The following is a 16,897-nucleotide window of genomic DNA, read 5'->3' as shown; positions in this document are numbered from 1 at the left end:
CAAATGGATTACATGCATTAGCCCAAAGTGCATTTTTTCTTTCTGTTGATTGCTAAGGAGGTGAGAATGTTAAGGCACTAGGGAGGTTGTTCCAAGGTCTTGCATTTTTGTAATATCATTAGGAGGCAAACATAACTAAAATCAGAGGACAAGGGAAAATGATAAACGAGTCAATGGTTGTTCCAGATATGTATTTTAGTGCATGGTTTATGTAGCAAAGGCAGGAACCCAACAGTTGTTCTCACGAACCAGACCTGTGATGTGCTGCCATTTCTAGGAAACACAGAAAATACAAGAAATTCTATAGCAGGAAATTATGAGTAAACACAGCAGCTCTTCAGATACTTTTTGTTTCTGTCCATTTTTCACTTTTGTTCCATCAGGGACAGAATTTGATTAAAAACTGCAGAAAAACAAAACTAAAATTCTTCCTTTTGGGGCATGAGATCAGAACAAGAGTTCATTTTTTTGGTTTCTTTTTTAAAGCACTGTTTTGGAGTGGGTTTTTTTAGAAGACAATCAGGAAAGGATCATTGTTTTACTGGTGCAATTACGTATAATGAGCTATGGCAATAACATATTCCTAGGAGGACACTATCTGTAGGTGTCCTTTGGCAGGCCTCAGCTCATATAACACCAGCCCAGGAGGCCTAGGCTGGGTAGCCACATGCACTGGTCTCAAAAAGCCTTTTCTGAGCAGCAAGAACCTTCTCTTGGGTTGACCTGCAGTAAGGGCACTGTCCCCACTGCTCCCACTGCCACATCTGATCAAGAAAATCCAGATACTCACCAGCCATGGCAGCTGCATTTCACACTGCAGCAGCTCAGCCATCTCCTCCTCATTCTGTATGTTCAGCAGGTAGAATAAAATGCAGAAGGTGACTGCTGTTGGGGCAGCCAGAGGGAAGAGAGGGGCACAGGGATGAACAGCTCATCGGGAGGGTGGTCCTGCAAAAGAGCACAGCAGTGCATTTCACACATCAGAATTTTGGAAAGCTGAGCAGTCCACAGGCGGGTTCAGGCACATAGAAACTTTTGACATACTTACAAAGTGTGGCATGGGGCCAAATTTCACAAACAAGTAGCCAAGATAATCAAAATTATCTGGCTGCTCCCACCAAGGGCTGTGCTTTCCAAAGTATGATCTATCAAGCAGCGTGTCAGTGGTATTTTATTGCCAAAGGGGCTTCAGTGGAATCCTCAGTGAGGTTTCAGATTGGTTTCTGGGAAATGAACTTTCCAGAGGGCAGGATATTTGATAACATTGCCCTCAAAATTTCTGGGAATTGTCTTTTAGTCTGAAGGGATGTAAGAGTTCATGGATTGAATATAGAATTCTCCAGTCCATGGAGCCAGGGACTCAGAGGAGCAATGCACATCACTGCAGCAGGGCTTGGGGTGTTTCTATGGTGTCCATCTCCTGTTCCAGCAGAAGTGTAAGCAGCAGGCAAAGTCCATCCCTGAGCTTCCTTGGAGTAGCTACAGTCATCCTGAGTGCAGACCACACACCGCAGTGGGAGGCTGTTGTGAAGAGAGGGAAGCAGCACAGCCAGACGATCTCACCTCCCCCTTGATAATCCCCATCACCTCCTGCACCCAGCCCCTGCTGAGCCACAAGGCCGTGCTTCCCCCATCTGTGCCCCAAAAGTGAGCTGCAAACAGCTGTCTCTGCCCCTCAAAGAGAATTTACAGGGCCTTGTTGACTTGCAGCACAGGAGAAGGCAGGATTCAGGTAAAATCTGTGTTTCCTGGGCAGCCTGTGAACTGGAAAAGATCCAGTGTGGGCAGAGCACAGACACTGACACTGACTCAGTGTCACCCACATGCATCAGTGTGGTATCCAGTTCAAAGGACAACCAGGCAGGTCATGTCCTGCCACATGGACACATTCCTGGAGCAGGAGGTGGTTCTTGGGCTCTTCACACAGAATTTGGTTAAGAGGCCTATGCAAATCAGCAGGTTTGCTGAGACTTAGGCAATGAACCTCCAAGGCTGCTTCTAGTCACAGGAAGTTAATGAGGTAAGAATTAATATAAAGAGAAAGAACAAAGTGCAGCAGTGTCTGCAAGAATTTAACCACCTGTGTGCCAAGTGCTAAGGATACATGGAATTTTTTCACCATACCAGAGTTTAGAGGTACTGTTGCACTTTTCTATACAGAGTTCTGTTACACGAATTCATAGAATTATAGAAAGGCTTAGGCTGGAAGGATCTTAAAGATTATTTAGTTTCAGCCCCACGACCATGGGAAAGGAAATCTTCCACTAGACCAGGTTGCTCAAACCACCACTAACCCAACTTTGAACCCTTCCAGGGATGGGTCATCCACAACTTTTCTGGGCAATCTGTTTCAGTGTCTCACCACACTCACAGGAAAGAATTTCTTCCTAATGTCCAAGCCCACCTTCTATAGTCACATCACATGCTGTAAAGGCTTTTCCTCAATAACTAACTTCAGAGAATCCCCTCCTTCAGTCATACTCAGCCACTTGCCATTTTTTTGAGTGTTGACTCTGAAAAATAGGGCTCGAAAACATTCCTGGCAGTTCAAATGCCAATTCTTCTCATAGAGTGCCACTCTACACAGTGGAATCTCTGCTGATTGCTGAGATTCAACTCTACCACATGTTAGTGTAAAAGAAATTGAACCTGAAGAGAACTGGGTACTAAAGATTAAACTTTGGGAGTTTTCTTTTTTTTTTCTTTTCTTTTTTTTTTTTTTTTTTTTTTTTGTTTGGTTAAAAAAAAAAAAAAAATCCCCCCCCCCCCCAATTTTGCCTAGCAGAGTCAATTCTTCTCTGTCAACTCTTTTTGAAAACGACACGAGTGACCGTGCTTCATTCACTTTCTCTAAAATTAATACAGAATCTAAAATTAATACATAATTAAATTATGATCAACATTAGAGAAAAAGATCATGGATTTACTAATCTCATCCTATGTAATTAGACATGACAAGTTTCACCTCTGTTCCATTGGAAACGTAGCAACGGGTACAAAGCAGAGACCCAGGGAGCTAATTTGGTTTCCCGACTCTCAGATTTGCAGAGATATCTTTTTAAAGCAGTGACTTGAACATCACACAGAGCACAGACACTGACATAAATAGGGCAGGAGATCTTTCTCCTTTTCAATGCCTTTATTAAAGAGATTCAGCTCAGGTGGGGAGAAATCGACGGGTCGCACCCACGCCGCCGCTGTCCCCAAGAGTGGCACGGAGGAGGAGGGTGATGCAGCTCTGTCCGCTGGTCTGCAGGCAGAGCTGGGGACTGCGTCCTCACGGGAGATTCGCAGATTCCTACTTTTCAGTCCAACGCTCCGGGTCCCCTCCTTAGTGAACATCCTTTAGGTCAGGGTGTGAAGCAAAAAGGATCCAAGCAGGCACTGGACTTCACGCCCATCCTTAGACATCAACTAGGGTCCCCTAATTCTATATTGGTTCGTTGTTTTTAGGGGGTTTCCTAGAAAACGGGAAAATTTTGGACCAGTGGAGTTCTTATCTGCATACGTGGTCTCAGGCCACTCCTATTCTCCTGGGCTGCCGTGTCCAGGTGTAGCTCCGGGGCAAGCACCAGGGAGGACAATGGCTAAATCACCAACCATTAACGGGCAATTAAAGAACTCTTTAACAATTAAGCTAATTTAACAGCAACTGGTCCCACCGGTTTTTAGCTCTGTAACCTTAAACAAAAATAGATAACTTTTTATTCATAACAGACACTGCCTGACACAGGCCGGTGAGGAAATGCCAAAAGAGGGCTGGTGGTGTTTTAGCACCACCGGGTGGAGAAATAAGGGGAAAAAAGTTCATTTTTGAGACTGAATGCATGGGCAGGCAGCAGTCCCACCTCGGAGCAGGAGCCCTGAGCAGTGTCCCAGCCTCACTCGTGCTGTTCTTCTTATTGACAATTATCTCAGGAAGTTCTCCCACATTCCTTCACCAAACTAGGCATTTCTGTTACACTGCATGTGATCCCAGAATCTGGAAAGTCGTCTCAGAAAGCATCAGATTTGCAAATACAAACACAGTATGTGTAATATATACGACCACAGTAGAAAACAAACACGATCTATAATTTTTAATTCAGAATTTCAGTTGCCTCAGAAACAGCTCAGATATTGCTCAGACACTTCTCAGTGTTTTCTGCCAGTTTTGTTTCTTCCTTGAAATCAGTGCCCTGGTAGGTAAATGAGGGTTCTTTAAATCACAGGGAAAAAAAACTGCTTAATGTAGTGTTTCAAAGTGTTTCTTACACCTTGACTGTATGTGGGCTTCTGGGCAGTAATTGTTGTGGGTGGCTGGCCTTGGACAGCTTTTAATGCTGCTCACAGCAGATATATGAAGACATGTAGCAGTGGTAGCTACGTAAGAACTGCTTTCCCCTGGCACCAGATAAGATAGTTTGTTGAATTAAGTATAAAAGTGCTCTCACCTTCCCACCTATATTCTCTTTACTGGCACACTTCTGCCAAAAGCTTTGGCCAGCTCTGTGCCCTGTGACTTATCTGTTCTGGATCTGTTCTTTGGGTTACACTACAGCCCAGAGAGCCCTTTGTGCTACTCCAGGAAAGCACAAGCTGTCTCTTTACGGGGCACTTACCTTCGGCTGACATAAGCCAGGGAGAAGGTGAAAGCACGGGGCATTCTGGCCGCAGGACCCCCACGCTGGCCCCTGTGCCCCCTCACCAAGCTGGTGAAAGCAGGCAGAGATGGCTCCTTTCCAAGAGGGAATCTTCAGCTTGACGCGGGAGACAAGGAGTGGCAAAGCTCTCAAAATACATCCTATAAAAGGGTAACACTTGGGTGACTGGTGAGTATCCTTTGGGATACCTGATCTCACTGCTGTAGCCAGGAGATCTCTCCTGGCAGCAGCTCCAGGGCATACTACACACACCCTTTCTGCAAATTCCACATTCAACAGCACGTTTGCTGCTTGCTTATCACACACAGCCTGCCTGCTTAAAATAGAAGCATTTGAGCTGACACCTCAGGTCCTCTCAGCTTTGAATGAAGGAGGAAAAAAATCCCCTTCAGGGATTCAAAGTGTACAAATTGTAGTTCTTGCTAATCTGTGTCATGTACTTCTCCTTTGTCCTGCTCACAGCTCTGAGGGTTAAGTGAACTGCTCAGTCAGGTCAGGTAGATTTCTCAGCTCTTTATAAGACATCAGAATACTTGAATCCAAAACAATACAGCCAAAGACAACTAGTCTTGTGCCTAAAGAAAGTGAGAAGGAGTCTGACTAGTATTCTGCATGTGAAGGTAGTTTGGTGCAAGAAAATCCACCCCCTCCTACCTGCCACTGTATCATACCAGACATGGCACTTATATCTTCAGCCTGAGCACTCTATAATCCTTGGCTGCTTGATAGTCAAAGCATCTGTAGGAAAATGGGTAAATCGTGGCATTATTGCAAGTTATCTATTACCCAGACATGCTGGTTGTACTCATTTAACACTTCAGAGAAAGGAGGGAATTCACAGCAGGTCCTCTGCAGCCTGGGTACATGAGCTGTGCAGCAGGCTGCCAGGCCAGGGGGGCTCAGCCTGGTGGCCCAGGTGCCAGGGCTGGCTCACCCTCTCAGCTGATGGCACACGAATGCTGCCGCAAGGCCACGAGTCCTCACTTGCTCCTGGGCACGGCACGACCCACGGGGCTGGAGACCTGAACGCACTGGGACACTGAAATTACTCAAAATCAGCAGGGATGGGCAATCAGTGTGTTAGAGCCTGTGCAATATCCCCTGTCACAACAACTTCAACCACTTTCTCTCTTCTAAAACAAATTTCAAAGGCAGCTGGGCCTCTGAGCTACGGACTTAAGTAAAGCAAGGCAATGAAATCCTTCTAAGGTAGTATTTTAACAAATGTGTGTCCCTAGAACTTCTTGCTGGTTCATTCCAAGAAGCTTCCCACCTCTTGCTTTACTCTTGCTTTAAATGCTGGCATTTTGGATCATTTGAGTCCTCCTAAATGTTGCCTGCAGGGAAGGTGGGTGCCTAACGCAGGGTCTAACCTTCATCTGGAATAGGAAGATCCTTAAAAATCTGGTTCTCAACATCTGGGAGATCTATTATAGAGCTTTTTTAGAAAGCACACTTGATCTTGGTTCTAGCTGGAGCAGAGGGCCTGCATTTTGTCTCTCCTCACCATGCACTGCCCAGCTGTTTGTGTACCAGCTTTCTGTGTAAACAGAGCTGCTGCCAGGTTCATTCAGCAGCTTCGCAGGCCAGCATCTGTGACCTTGCAGCTCCCAGGCCTCCCTTGGAACAAGGCTGATTAAAGGAGAGATTGTGGGCTCTCACAGCTGTGCCAGTACCTCACAGAAATAGGAAAAGATATGAATGGGCCACAAATGCATTTGAATACAATGATGTTATTGTTCCTGCTCACCCAGCTGTGGCAGTGGCTTAAGAAAAGCAAAGACTTTGTGCCTTGATTTTCATACTAGGAATACAAGGGCTTTAAAAAGCACAGATAGAGTATATGACTCAGGTCTCGCTTACTCTTCTTGCCACGTGGCTAGCTCAAACCCTCAGGCTCTCTCACCTACTGCAATTCTGTTCAGAGCTGTAGCAACGTGTTTTATTTCCCAACTGAACTTCCATGGAAATGCAGCCCAGAGACCCGAGCCTGTCTGCCTTAACAGCATTCACCATTTCCCTGCCTCTTCCCTGCCTGGGGACCAACCAGCTTCTCACCCTGTCGCCCACCCCGACCATCTGATCCTCCCCAGGAGGCACCAATAAGCAAGTAAAGTTCTCATTCTGAGCTTGTTTCTCACAAACATCATTCCATAATGGGGTAAGAGAAAAGAAACATGGAAAGGAAACAGGACAAGACCCAGCCAGCAGGTCCCCACACCCCACACCCTGTGCCACACTGCACCACAACCCTCTAGTTCATGGTGCCACCTACCAAGCCATCTGATAACATGCACCTTTTCCAAAAGACAGTGAAGGAAGAAACCAGACAAGCAAAGCATGTAAATAGAGGCTAAAATCATAGGACCCACAAATAAAGAAAACTGTGGATTCCCTGCTGTTCTGATTTTCTCTCTTGGCCTCCTTTCTGACAACATCCTCAGAGAAGGATCCAGCAGCTGTGCAAAGCAGTTGCCTCCTCAATGCAGTGTGCTCCCTTTGCTCCAAGCGATGAGTGGGAAAAGAGGTTTGCACTCACAGAAAGCCCAGGTATTTGCATTTATTAGTTTAACAGCAAGTAGTGTAAAAGAACGTGCTACTGAAATGTAGTAGGCTATTTTTGAATCAAACGTTCCTGTTCCACCATTGCAGCTGGTGGAACGGTTCTCATCCCATCGGAGATGTCCATTGTTACTACCACTAGCACATCAAACTGCTGGTGTGACCCAGCAGCTGGGTGACTGCACATCTCAGGGATTCATCACCATTAAGCAGGCACTAATGATTTAGGTAACTCTCAAGTTACACCCACAGCTCACCTGAAAGCATTATAGATGCAAACCATGGGGGCTCATATCTGAGGGCTCAGTGTGAGAAGTACCTAGAGCTACTATAAAACAGTGCCTGGCTATTGCTTTTCCATGAACATGATGGTCTAATTCAGTAAACATCAATCCAGAGATGCCTGTGTTATGCTAGATATCAGATTAGATAACAATGAAAATGTGTCCTGGATCTACAGCTGTGAAATGGCTGAAACCTTTCTACAACTGACTGGGCTGACTTTACCCTCTGAGAATCCAAAGTAGAGCTGGCTAACCAAGTTGTCCTGTAGATAGTTTATCCTGTGTCATTGCTGAGCAACAAATCTCCTAAATATGCCACTCATATCTGCTATCTTGTTTTTAAGCTTATATCTGAAGGTGATATAAAGGAGATTCAAACAGTGTCTGTAGATGGGTGTTATAGACTATTAAGTTTTTTGGTTGCCTTTGTCTGAAGCTCATTCATGTGCAAAATTGTAAGTCAATATTTCTTCCTTTCTTCTCACATGCAGATTTTTCTCAGCATCAGGAATGTAAAAAAATCATTACAAAATAGGCAGGGACTAAAATGGAGCATCTATTAATATTTCTGATTTTGGGAAGAAACTAGATTTTACTAGTAGTGCCTCATTAAAATGGAGCTACTCTAATCTAAAATGTCCATGGCTTCCTCACTGTTCTTTTGCCTTCTTCCTTTAAATAATGATTCTTCATCTGGAAGCAGCTTTACATAAATTGCCCAGTGAAACTCAGTATCATAATTGGTAATGTAGTCAGGATCACGTGAATTTGTAGCTTTTCCTTCTTTTCATAACCCTTTTTTAAAATCAACCCCAAATATTCTCAGCTGTGTTGAGCAAACCTTTTCATCTTTTCAGAGATGAATATTAGCAGAATGAGGAGAAAAGGGCAAAAGACAAGAGATCTCAGATACAAATGTCACCAAAAGCTGACATTTGTGAGCTGATAGGAGAACACAAGGAGCTGCAAAGGAGAAAGAGCACAGCCACAAGAAGCGATGAAGGGAAGCCAAGACGGATGAAGGAGGATGAGAACCAGACACTCCAAGGCATTGCATCCAATTCCTCAGGTTACATAAAATGATTTTTACCATTTATGCACTTCCCTCCTTTTCTGGGTGATGCACATTGCAGATAGAGCTGGTAGCAGTGCTTGCAATCAGCCCTGCCTGACAGTTCTTGTTACCAGCTCCTGCTTTCAGCTGCTGCTAAGTTTGTTCGATGTTACTCATCCAGGCTGAAATGTCTTTTGCCAAGGCTTGGCCTCGGGCTGATTCTTTCCCTTTCCATTTTCTTCTGGGAGGAGGAGAGGGGAAGGCAGTTTCAGTAAAAATGGTTCTGAGGTTTCCAGGGCAAGATTAGGCAACTGTTTATTTGAGCAAGAGCTTGAAATTTGGCAAAATGGGGGTAGGTCACCCCGGTGCCAGAAGATGTAGCCAAGTTATAAATGTGTTTTCAAAAAGTCTCAGCTCATGTAGTTTAGCAGAGACTTGTCAGCTTGACAGATGAATTTTCAGAGGGTTGTGTCAGCACAGGGCACAGTGTGTCCCCTGCCACTTTCCAGGCCCTCACAGGACTGTCCCCAGAAGAGATGGATGATGCCTCCAGTGCTGCCACAGGCCCTGAGCAGGGCAGGAGCTGCCTCTGCCTTGGGGGGCTCAAGGCTGGAGGTGGCTGTGAGCAGGGAAGTGGGGCTGAGCTACCAAGGTAAAAAGGCATTTGGATAACAAACCAAGGAGAATCAGACTGATGACACACGGACTGGAATGGTAACTGCTAATGACTCAGCCTAGTGAAGAGCCCAGGACCTGAAGCAGGGTGACTGGTGGGACAAGAGGTGCAGGGTGGGCAGGAGGATGAGGAAGGAAGGAAAGACATCTAGGTGATAGCTACCCTGTCCATTCCAGAGCCCAGAGCAGAGCTGAGGTCACCTCCAACAGAAATCTGGAAGTCAGTTGGCATGTGGGATCTTTCCTGCTTGCTCACAGGGTCTTCTGCACTGGCTGAAAACCTGTAACTACTTTTCCTTGATTAGGTCTAAAGCTTCAATTCTCCATCAGAGAGATGGGTTAGCACTTCTCATTGGAGCACCTCAGCTTGGGATCAGGGCAAACATCTCTGCCATCTGTCATGCCTGCTCTCCCCTAATGCTGCAGGGGAGATGAGGAGTGAGAGGTGGTGCAGAGCTGTCTGTGCTCCCTTCTTTGCTGCTTGGTGAGGAAAGAGGAGCAGCTGTCCCTAGGCTGGGCTGCACAGAGGTGACAAAAGGCCCTAAGGCCAGGCCAGGCATTGCTTCCAGCCCCGAAACATAGCACAGAGCAGTTATGGAGGAAGAACTGAAGAAAGGCCAGAAGCAATGGCCATTAACCCTCTCCTAATGATCTCTTCCTCACCAAGTCCACAGTCAGTGTTCTCTCACAACCTCACCATCTCCTCACCCCAATATTTTCAACCAAGATAAAGCTAAAAACTCTGTCCCCATATGCCAGCATGTCTTCGTTCTGCACCTCAGCATCTTTTCAATACCACTGGCTCCAGTGACCATTATCCCTCAGGCCTCAGCTCCAGTATCATCTGAATATCCCAGCACCCTCCTGATAACTCAAATCCAGTGACAGCCCTCTGGAGCCCTTCTGGCTCTTGCGTTAAACCCTGTTACTCTGTAGCCTCCACACACTCACACTCCAGTCATCCCCACATCACCACTGACCCTGCTCCAATAACCCCCCTTCCCTGGTGCTGCCCAAGACTCCAAGGTCTAGTTCCCAGTGTCACCCTGAACACCTTCTCCAGCCACCTCCTCCTCTTCATGCAGGGGGAGGTGGACACAGAGACCTAAGCAGCAAAGCAGCGCAACACTCATCTGGCTTCTCTAGATGAAGCCCACTGTCCCCAGGGTTGGGGTTCCTGCCAGCTGACCTTGGAGACGTGGATTCAGTCCAGTGGGTAATCTGTTTCCTTCACAGTGATGAATGGAGATAACTGGATGGTTTTAGGGTATCATTGACCTACCTCACTTTAAATATTTACTTGGACTGCCCCAAAAGTATCATTACCTCTCTAATCACCCTAGGTGGAGAGAAGAATTATCTCAGTTTAGAAGTGTCCTTTGCTCATAACACAGCTGGGCACAGAAATGCCAGGGTGGTTAGTTATTGAAAAGCAGAAATAAGGGAAAGTTCCAGGAATGATTTCTCTATGAAGTCCACCCTTGTTCCTAGAACACACCATTCTCAGTGGGGTGGTTTTTAGAACACATTTAAGTGTTATCTTTTGTCAAGGTCAGTATGTTCCAGTTTGATCAGCTTGACCAGAAAAGTTGGTTGAAAGTTATAGAGACTGCAGAATGGAGGAGACAACAACATATGCACTGGACAACTCCTGGTTGGGCTCTGTCTGTAATTCTCTGACCAGTTTTCTCTGTTGAAGATGATAGTGTAGGAATGGAAAAGCTTCAAGAAGGGATGCAAGGGCTTGGAGGTTTGGGAACCATTTCACACAAAGAGTACTTGAATGGGCAACAATTTTTCTGCTCAAGAATAGGGAGAACTAAGGAAAAAAAGATGAAATAGAAATAGGAATAAAGTGAACAGGAAATTATTCCTCACCCTTTCTTGTGTTATAAAAAACATCAGACAACATAAAACAAAATTTGTAGAGAACAAGTTCAAGACAAGTAAGATGCAATGGCTATTTTCAGCAGAGTTAATCAGGAAAAGAGGTGTGTGACTCCTTGCCACACGATGTAGTGAGTACTGAAATGCTCACCATCTGTCAGGAGAGCATTCAGGGCTCCTACAGCACACTCAGAGTGTGCAGTGTGTGGCATTGCTCCTGTACTCTGGCTTCAAACAGATGTGTGTGCCTGCATGACTCCCAGTGCTTCCAGCCTCTCTGCTCTTGGCCACAGCTGGCAAGGGGGTACCTGCCTCTGCAGAGCTTTGCCCTAGGTGTTTCTAGGAGAAAAAGATAGAATTTAAACTTGAAAATTCAGAAATGAAAGCACAGTGCACAAATTTGAAGATAAATATATCTGAGTCTTTTCAGTTGATCTCAAACAGTAATTTTCAAAGTTTTACAATAGGAAATCTGAATTTTTTGTATGTGTGTGTATTGAAACAAGAAAATCTGAAGTAGCATTGTTTTTCAAAAATTAGTCTCAGCTCCAAGCTTCTTTTGCATAGCATAGGCTTTTTGCTCATTCACTGAATATTTTCATTATGTAGGGAAGTTAATTTGTAGCCATATTTACCTGGAGACTATATTACAATGAATAAGCATAAATAATATATGTTTGAAGGCAAGATAGAATTGCCTGGCAGCCTTCAATCTGTCATTCCTTTGACTGCTAACTTGGCAATTTGTGTGGGATAAGTTCTAAACCAAATAATCCCGAGGTAAGGCTTTCATTGCCTACACAGTGCTGAATGTATTTATTTTTTAATTACATTCAGGTCCCAAGTGCTCTCAGAATGCCAGAGTTTCAGTCAATATGATTTTTCATACTGCACAAACTTCTTTGTTTAGTTTAAAATGGAGCTGTGAAATCTCCTGTGATGACTGGGGCAATGTTATTTTACAAAGATATCAAAAAACTATTGAAACTTTTCAAGGTCTCCTGAAAGTTTCTGCACAAGATAAAGTTGTTGAGCACATCCAGTCACAGTCTGGAGGCGGACAGAGAACCTTATAATCTCTTGTCGTTTTTATCTCTCTTCTCTTCAGTAGGGTGATGTGGTGCCCAGCAAGAGCTGCAAGCTCCTTTTGGACACTTTTACTGATGGTGATTCTACCACTTCCCTGGGCAGCCTGTTCCAATGCCTGACCACCCTTTCAGTGGAGAATTTTTCCCTGTTGTGCAATCCACCCCCGTGCCCCCGAGGCCATTTCCTCTTGTCACTAGGTCCCTGTAAAAAGCATCACCTGAAACTAAAGGCGCTGCAGGTTCCCCTTCAAGTGCCTCTGCAGCAACACTAAGTAGGGAAAACTCTTAATGGCATCTCAGCAGCAACCCACTGCCATGGAGGAATGGTATCCTCAATGCACATCACCCCCTTTCCGAGGGACTTGCCAAGGCTTCTTCTCCCTTTATAAAGGGGCAGGCAGTGGTTTGCCTGAGTTGGCAGAGAAGCAAATCTCCGAATGCTCTCCAGCTCATTCCCTCCTTCTTCTTCACATACAAGTGAGGAAACTGAGCCCGCTTCTGGGGATGAAGCAGCTGAAGATCCAGTTAAAGCTGCCAGACAGATTTCTTCTTTATTTACTACTGCAAAGCAGAATACAATTGCCAAGGATTCAGTTAATCTATCATCAAAAAATCAATTTAACTAGAAGGCTGATGCTTTTCTTTATATCACTACAAATGACACATCTTTTTCCTGTTTCAACATTGGTGGCATGAAAGTTTAACAATTAACAAAAAAAGCTAAAGTAACCACATTCAATTTGTAAGTATGCACTGTGAATAACATAAAAATAGCTTAGGATGCTTGAATAGTTCCAAACCAAACACAACCTAAAAATAATGAAGTTAAATTTAACAGAAATCAAATATATTTAAGATCCAAGAAATGTTAAGCTAAAATAACCCTACTTTGCTCTGACTCTAAAAAGTTATTTCAGGATCATAAACACTATTCATATTTTTACCGAGCTAGGATTTTTTTTGAGGTTTCATCTATATATTTTCTTCTGTTTCAGATTCTGGCCTTTACAAATGTTTACCATCAGGCATTCAATATGCAATTTAGCATTTAGAAACGGACATTCCCAATTGACTATTATGTCTAGAGCATTTTTCAGGAGGCAAAGGATTGAGAACAAAGAAAATTCTTCAGTTTAAGACATAACCATTTCAGAAGTTAAGCACTGCTCTGCATAAGAGAATTTTGGTTGAATAATGACATTTTAAAAGAAAACCAGGAGACATGTACTGCCATTTACTTCACACTTCGTGAAAACATCATTCAATTGCATAATTAATGTAATCTATGACAAGAATCTCTTCTGATTTTCAAAACATCAACAAGCTGATATTCAGGTTGTATATTCTGTGTCCATATTATATATCTTACCTTTTCAAAATGAGTGTGGTTCCTACCAACACTTATCCATGAAGCCTCAAAGCTTCTGAATTAGGTAACACTATGTAGGATACATTTCCTTTCTCTTTTTCTTCTTTTATGTAAGCAGGTGGTGCAAACTCCATCTCTTTAAAAAATAGTTGTCAAGTATTTTCTTCTTTCCTGGGAGATAGTTTTTATATATCTCAAATTTCATAAAGCTGGGTTGCCATTCTCAGCTCAGAAGGAGGGGAAAGACTACTGCTTCAGATAGGACTGGCTGTATCAGTTTCAAATTCCTTTGGATTGGAAAAAGTAGCAGAATTATACCAGAAGAAAAATTGGGAAGGGCCAAAAAGCAAATTTTAGGACATCAGTTATAATTTGTATACTGCTCATTTATTATGAAGGAAAAGAAGAGATGAAGTCCTGTGTTTCTGTGTCTGTCAGGGAAAAACTGAGATTTTCCCGGCTGGTAACACAGCAAAATTCACCCCAAGTTTTGATGTTTATGAGCTTTCTCTCTCCCAGAAAACCATAAACTAATCACATAAATGCCACAAAATTCAGAAAGTCAGCTTCAGCTGGAGACCAACAGCCCTCAGGCAGTTTCAACAGCATGTCACAAGGACCATCTCACTGCTGGAGTTACTTGGTGGCTTCTCCAAGCTGGTTAAATCAAATTTCAGCACACACTTCCTAAAGCTATATGGACAGCTTAAAAAATCCCCTTGCTCAGATATGGCAGTGCCACAGAAGCCCAGCTTTTTGAGGGGATCACTGTTGTTAGGGAATTTAATGGGTTATTAATGGGTTATTAATAGGTTAATCCCATCATCACAGGATTTTTCATGGATGTGTGGACTTTGGAAGACTTGCTCAGGCAAGGATGCTGGTGCCTGAGTCACCAAATCACTGGAGATCCCAGACTTTTATGTATAGCTCCCTGTGGTTTTGGGGGGGGATCTGTGCTGAGAGAAGCACAGTGCACAGAAGGGGCTGTTGGAATATCTGACACACCCTGGCAGGAACACAGATGGTTCAAACCAGATTGGCCATTGCAGCATCTGGATCACTTTTCAATTCCTCCCAGATCTTCTAAAGCAGAGGTGGAATTTATCCTGTAAAGGGAAGGTTAAAATTATGGAAGTATACATGAAGGAAAACTGGATTCAGTTGTTGTTGAAGGTCCTGCACACAGATCTGTGATTTACTGTAGGCTGGAAGCAACGTTTAGAGTTTCCTGTCACAGCTCTTAATTATGTTGTGCAGAGCCCCAAGCTTATTTAAAGTTGCAGCAGACAAGTACGATTTGTGTGTTTAGGATCAGGGTGATTCACTCAAACACATGAAAACCTGTGGCCTGTACTGGCAGGGGGACAGCCCAAGGACAGCTCAAGGGCTGCTGAGAGTGGGCTCTGCCAGTATCAACTGTAGTTATTCCCTTGCTTTATTTAAAGCCAAAAAGAAGGAGCAATTTGAAGGTAGATTTCAAAGAATTATTATTATAAATCAGGGGGAAAAATTCAGCTAAATGGAGAAATCTCTTTTAGGGGCTGCATCTCCTACTGCCCTGTCAGCTGTGTTCCAATTTTTTTTTCCCCAGACAGAAAAATAAGACAGGACCTAAACCAACAATCCCATTATTAACTTGCAATTTATGGCATAACACAGCTGCCCAAAAGGATGCTGGAGTTCTGACTATGCTTTTATCTGTCCACATTTTGGAATGATTCACTTAATTCAGTATTTCATAAGTTTTAACTGTAGTCATGCTTTGATAATTGAACTACACCCTGGGAATGGGATACATTTCTGACACCTGGCTATCTCACCCTCCACTAAAAAAACACAGCAAAGGTGACATCATGATTTTTTTGGTAAATGATGTAGAGACTCCACATACCTACTGAATGGATGAATCAAGCAATTCACCTTTCATCAAAAACACTCTAAGATAGCTTTAGAGGATTAGTAAACTTGATGGGAAATAACAGATGAAGGGCAAATGTGCTCTCATTTAAGTCAATTGCACTGGCTGTGACTGCATCATTACTGGCACCTTTGAACCACTTTTGTCAGTCCTTTTCCCCTCTCCTGGCCAGACAGAATGGCATTAACAGGTCTGTATCAAGCAGTGAATGCAGCTCAAAAACATCACAGGGAGAATTTTCCAGGGTTCTTACTACCTGTGGTAACTTGCTTCTACACATGTGATTTGACTTGCAAGCATTTTGATCTTGTTTTTCATAGAAAAATCTGTGCAGCTTCTAAAATATCAGAGAGTTCATGAGCCCCCTGGTACAAATGAGAGATGAAAGGCTGGCCAGGGCAGTTTTCTGGCATCCCAGGGTTTCATGGCAGGTGTAAGCATTGCTAAGTATAACAAGATGACACTGTGGATGAGCTAGGCTCACAGAGAAGGAACTTTCAGAAAATATATGGGGAGTTCTCAACCCTATATATATTTTTGTAGATGCCTTTCAAGAATTAATTGTTAGCTTGTAACATGAAAGAAACCTTGAAATGCCTTGATAAAGCAAGTTACTTTCACAGTGGTAAATTACCTATACCCATTTCACCCACTAATACAGACATGTGAGGGGAGGAGGTTTGCCAGAAGTCTGTGCTCTGTTACAGCACAGGGTTTGGTTTGTGATCCTGTGTAATACCCCAGCCCATCCACTCACAGTGACTACTTCACTAGTCAGAAGTATCAAATGACTGGTTTTGCTTTGCCATTCCACACAAAGCAAACAAGAAGAACTTGCTTGTATAAAATGGCTGTATTATTAATATCTTATTTTCCATATCAGGGAATCAAGAGAATTACTGCATTTTGTAGATCAGGCATCCTGATTGCTGGCATCAGCTGTAGTTAATAACCTCAGAAAGATGGTGTGGTGTCTTTTGTGCAAGCTGGACGTGTACGGTGCTAAGGAGGTCTCTGCTAACTGGACTGAAACACTACTTGAAGAGAACAAAGTGTTCCCAACCCTCTTTCCAAAAATAGAAAAGGGAGAGACAATACTCCTTAAGGCATTTGCCAAAATGATAAGGGAGGTGAACAAAAACCACTCCCAGCAATACTTCAAGCTCACCAGAATTCTGCTTTATCTATTCCAGTGCTGATGCTGCTGATCCCGAACTCTCGGAAGTCCCATCCCACCTGTGCGGGGCAGCAAGAAACAACAAGGTTATTTATCTTGCCCGAATTTTGAAATAAAATCATTTGAGGGGGAAAAAAAAAAAAAAGTTAGTGAACTTCTGAAGGAAGTGACGGACTCTTTGATGGTATCACCTACGTCGGCATGCCCAGGCCTGAAACCCCACCTCTCACATGTTGT

The sequence above is a fragment of the Onychostruthus taczanowskii genome, unplaced genomic scaffold (genome assembly GCF_017590055.1).
Source record: "Onychostruthus taczanowskii isolate IOZ18803 unplaced genomic scaffold, ASM1759005v1 scaffold54, whole genome shotgun sequence".
NCBI classification, from domain to species: Eukaryota; Metazoa; Chordata; class Aves; order Passeriformes; family Passeridae; genus Onychostruthus; species Onychostruthus taczanowskii.
The sequence above is the reverse complement of the archived record's forward strand: the minus strand, read 5'-3'. Positions refer to the sequence as shown.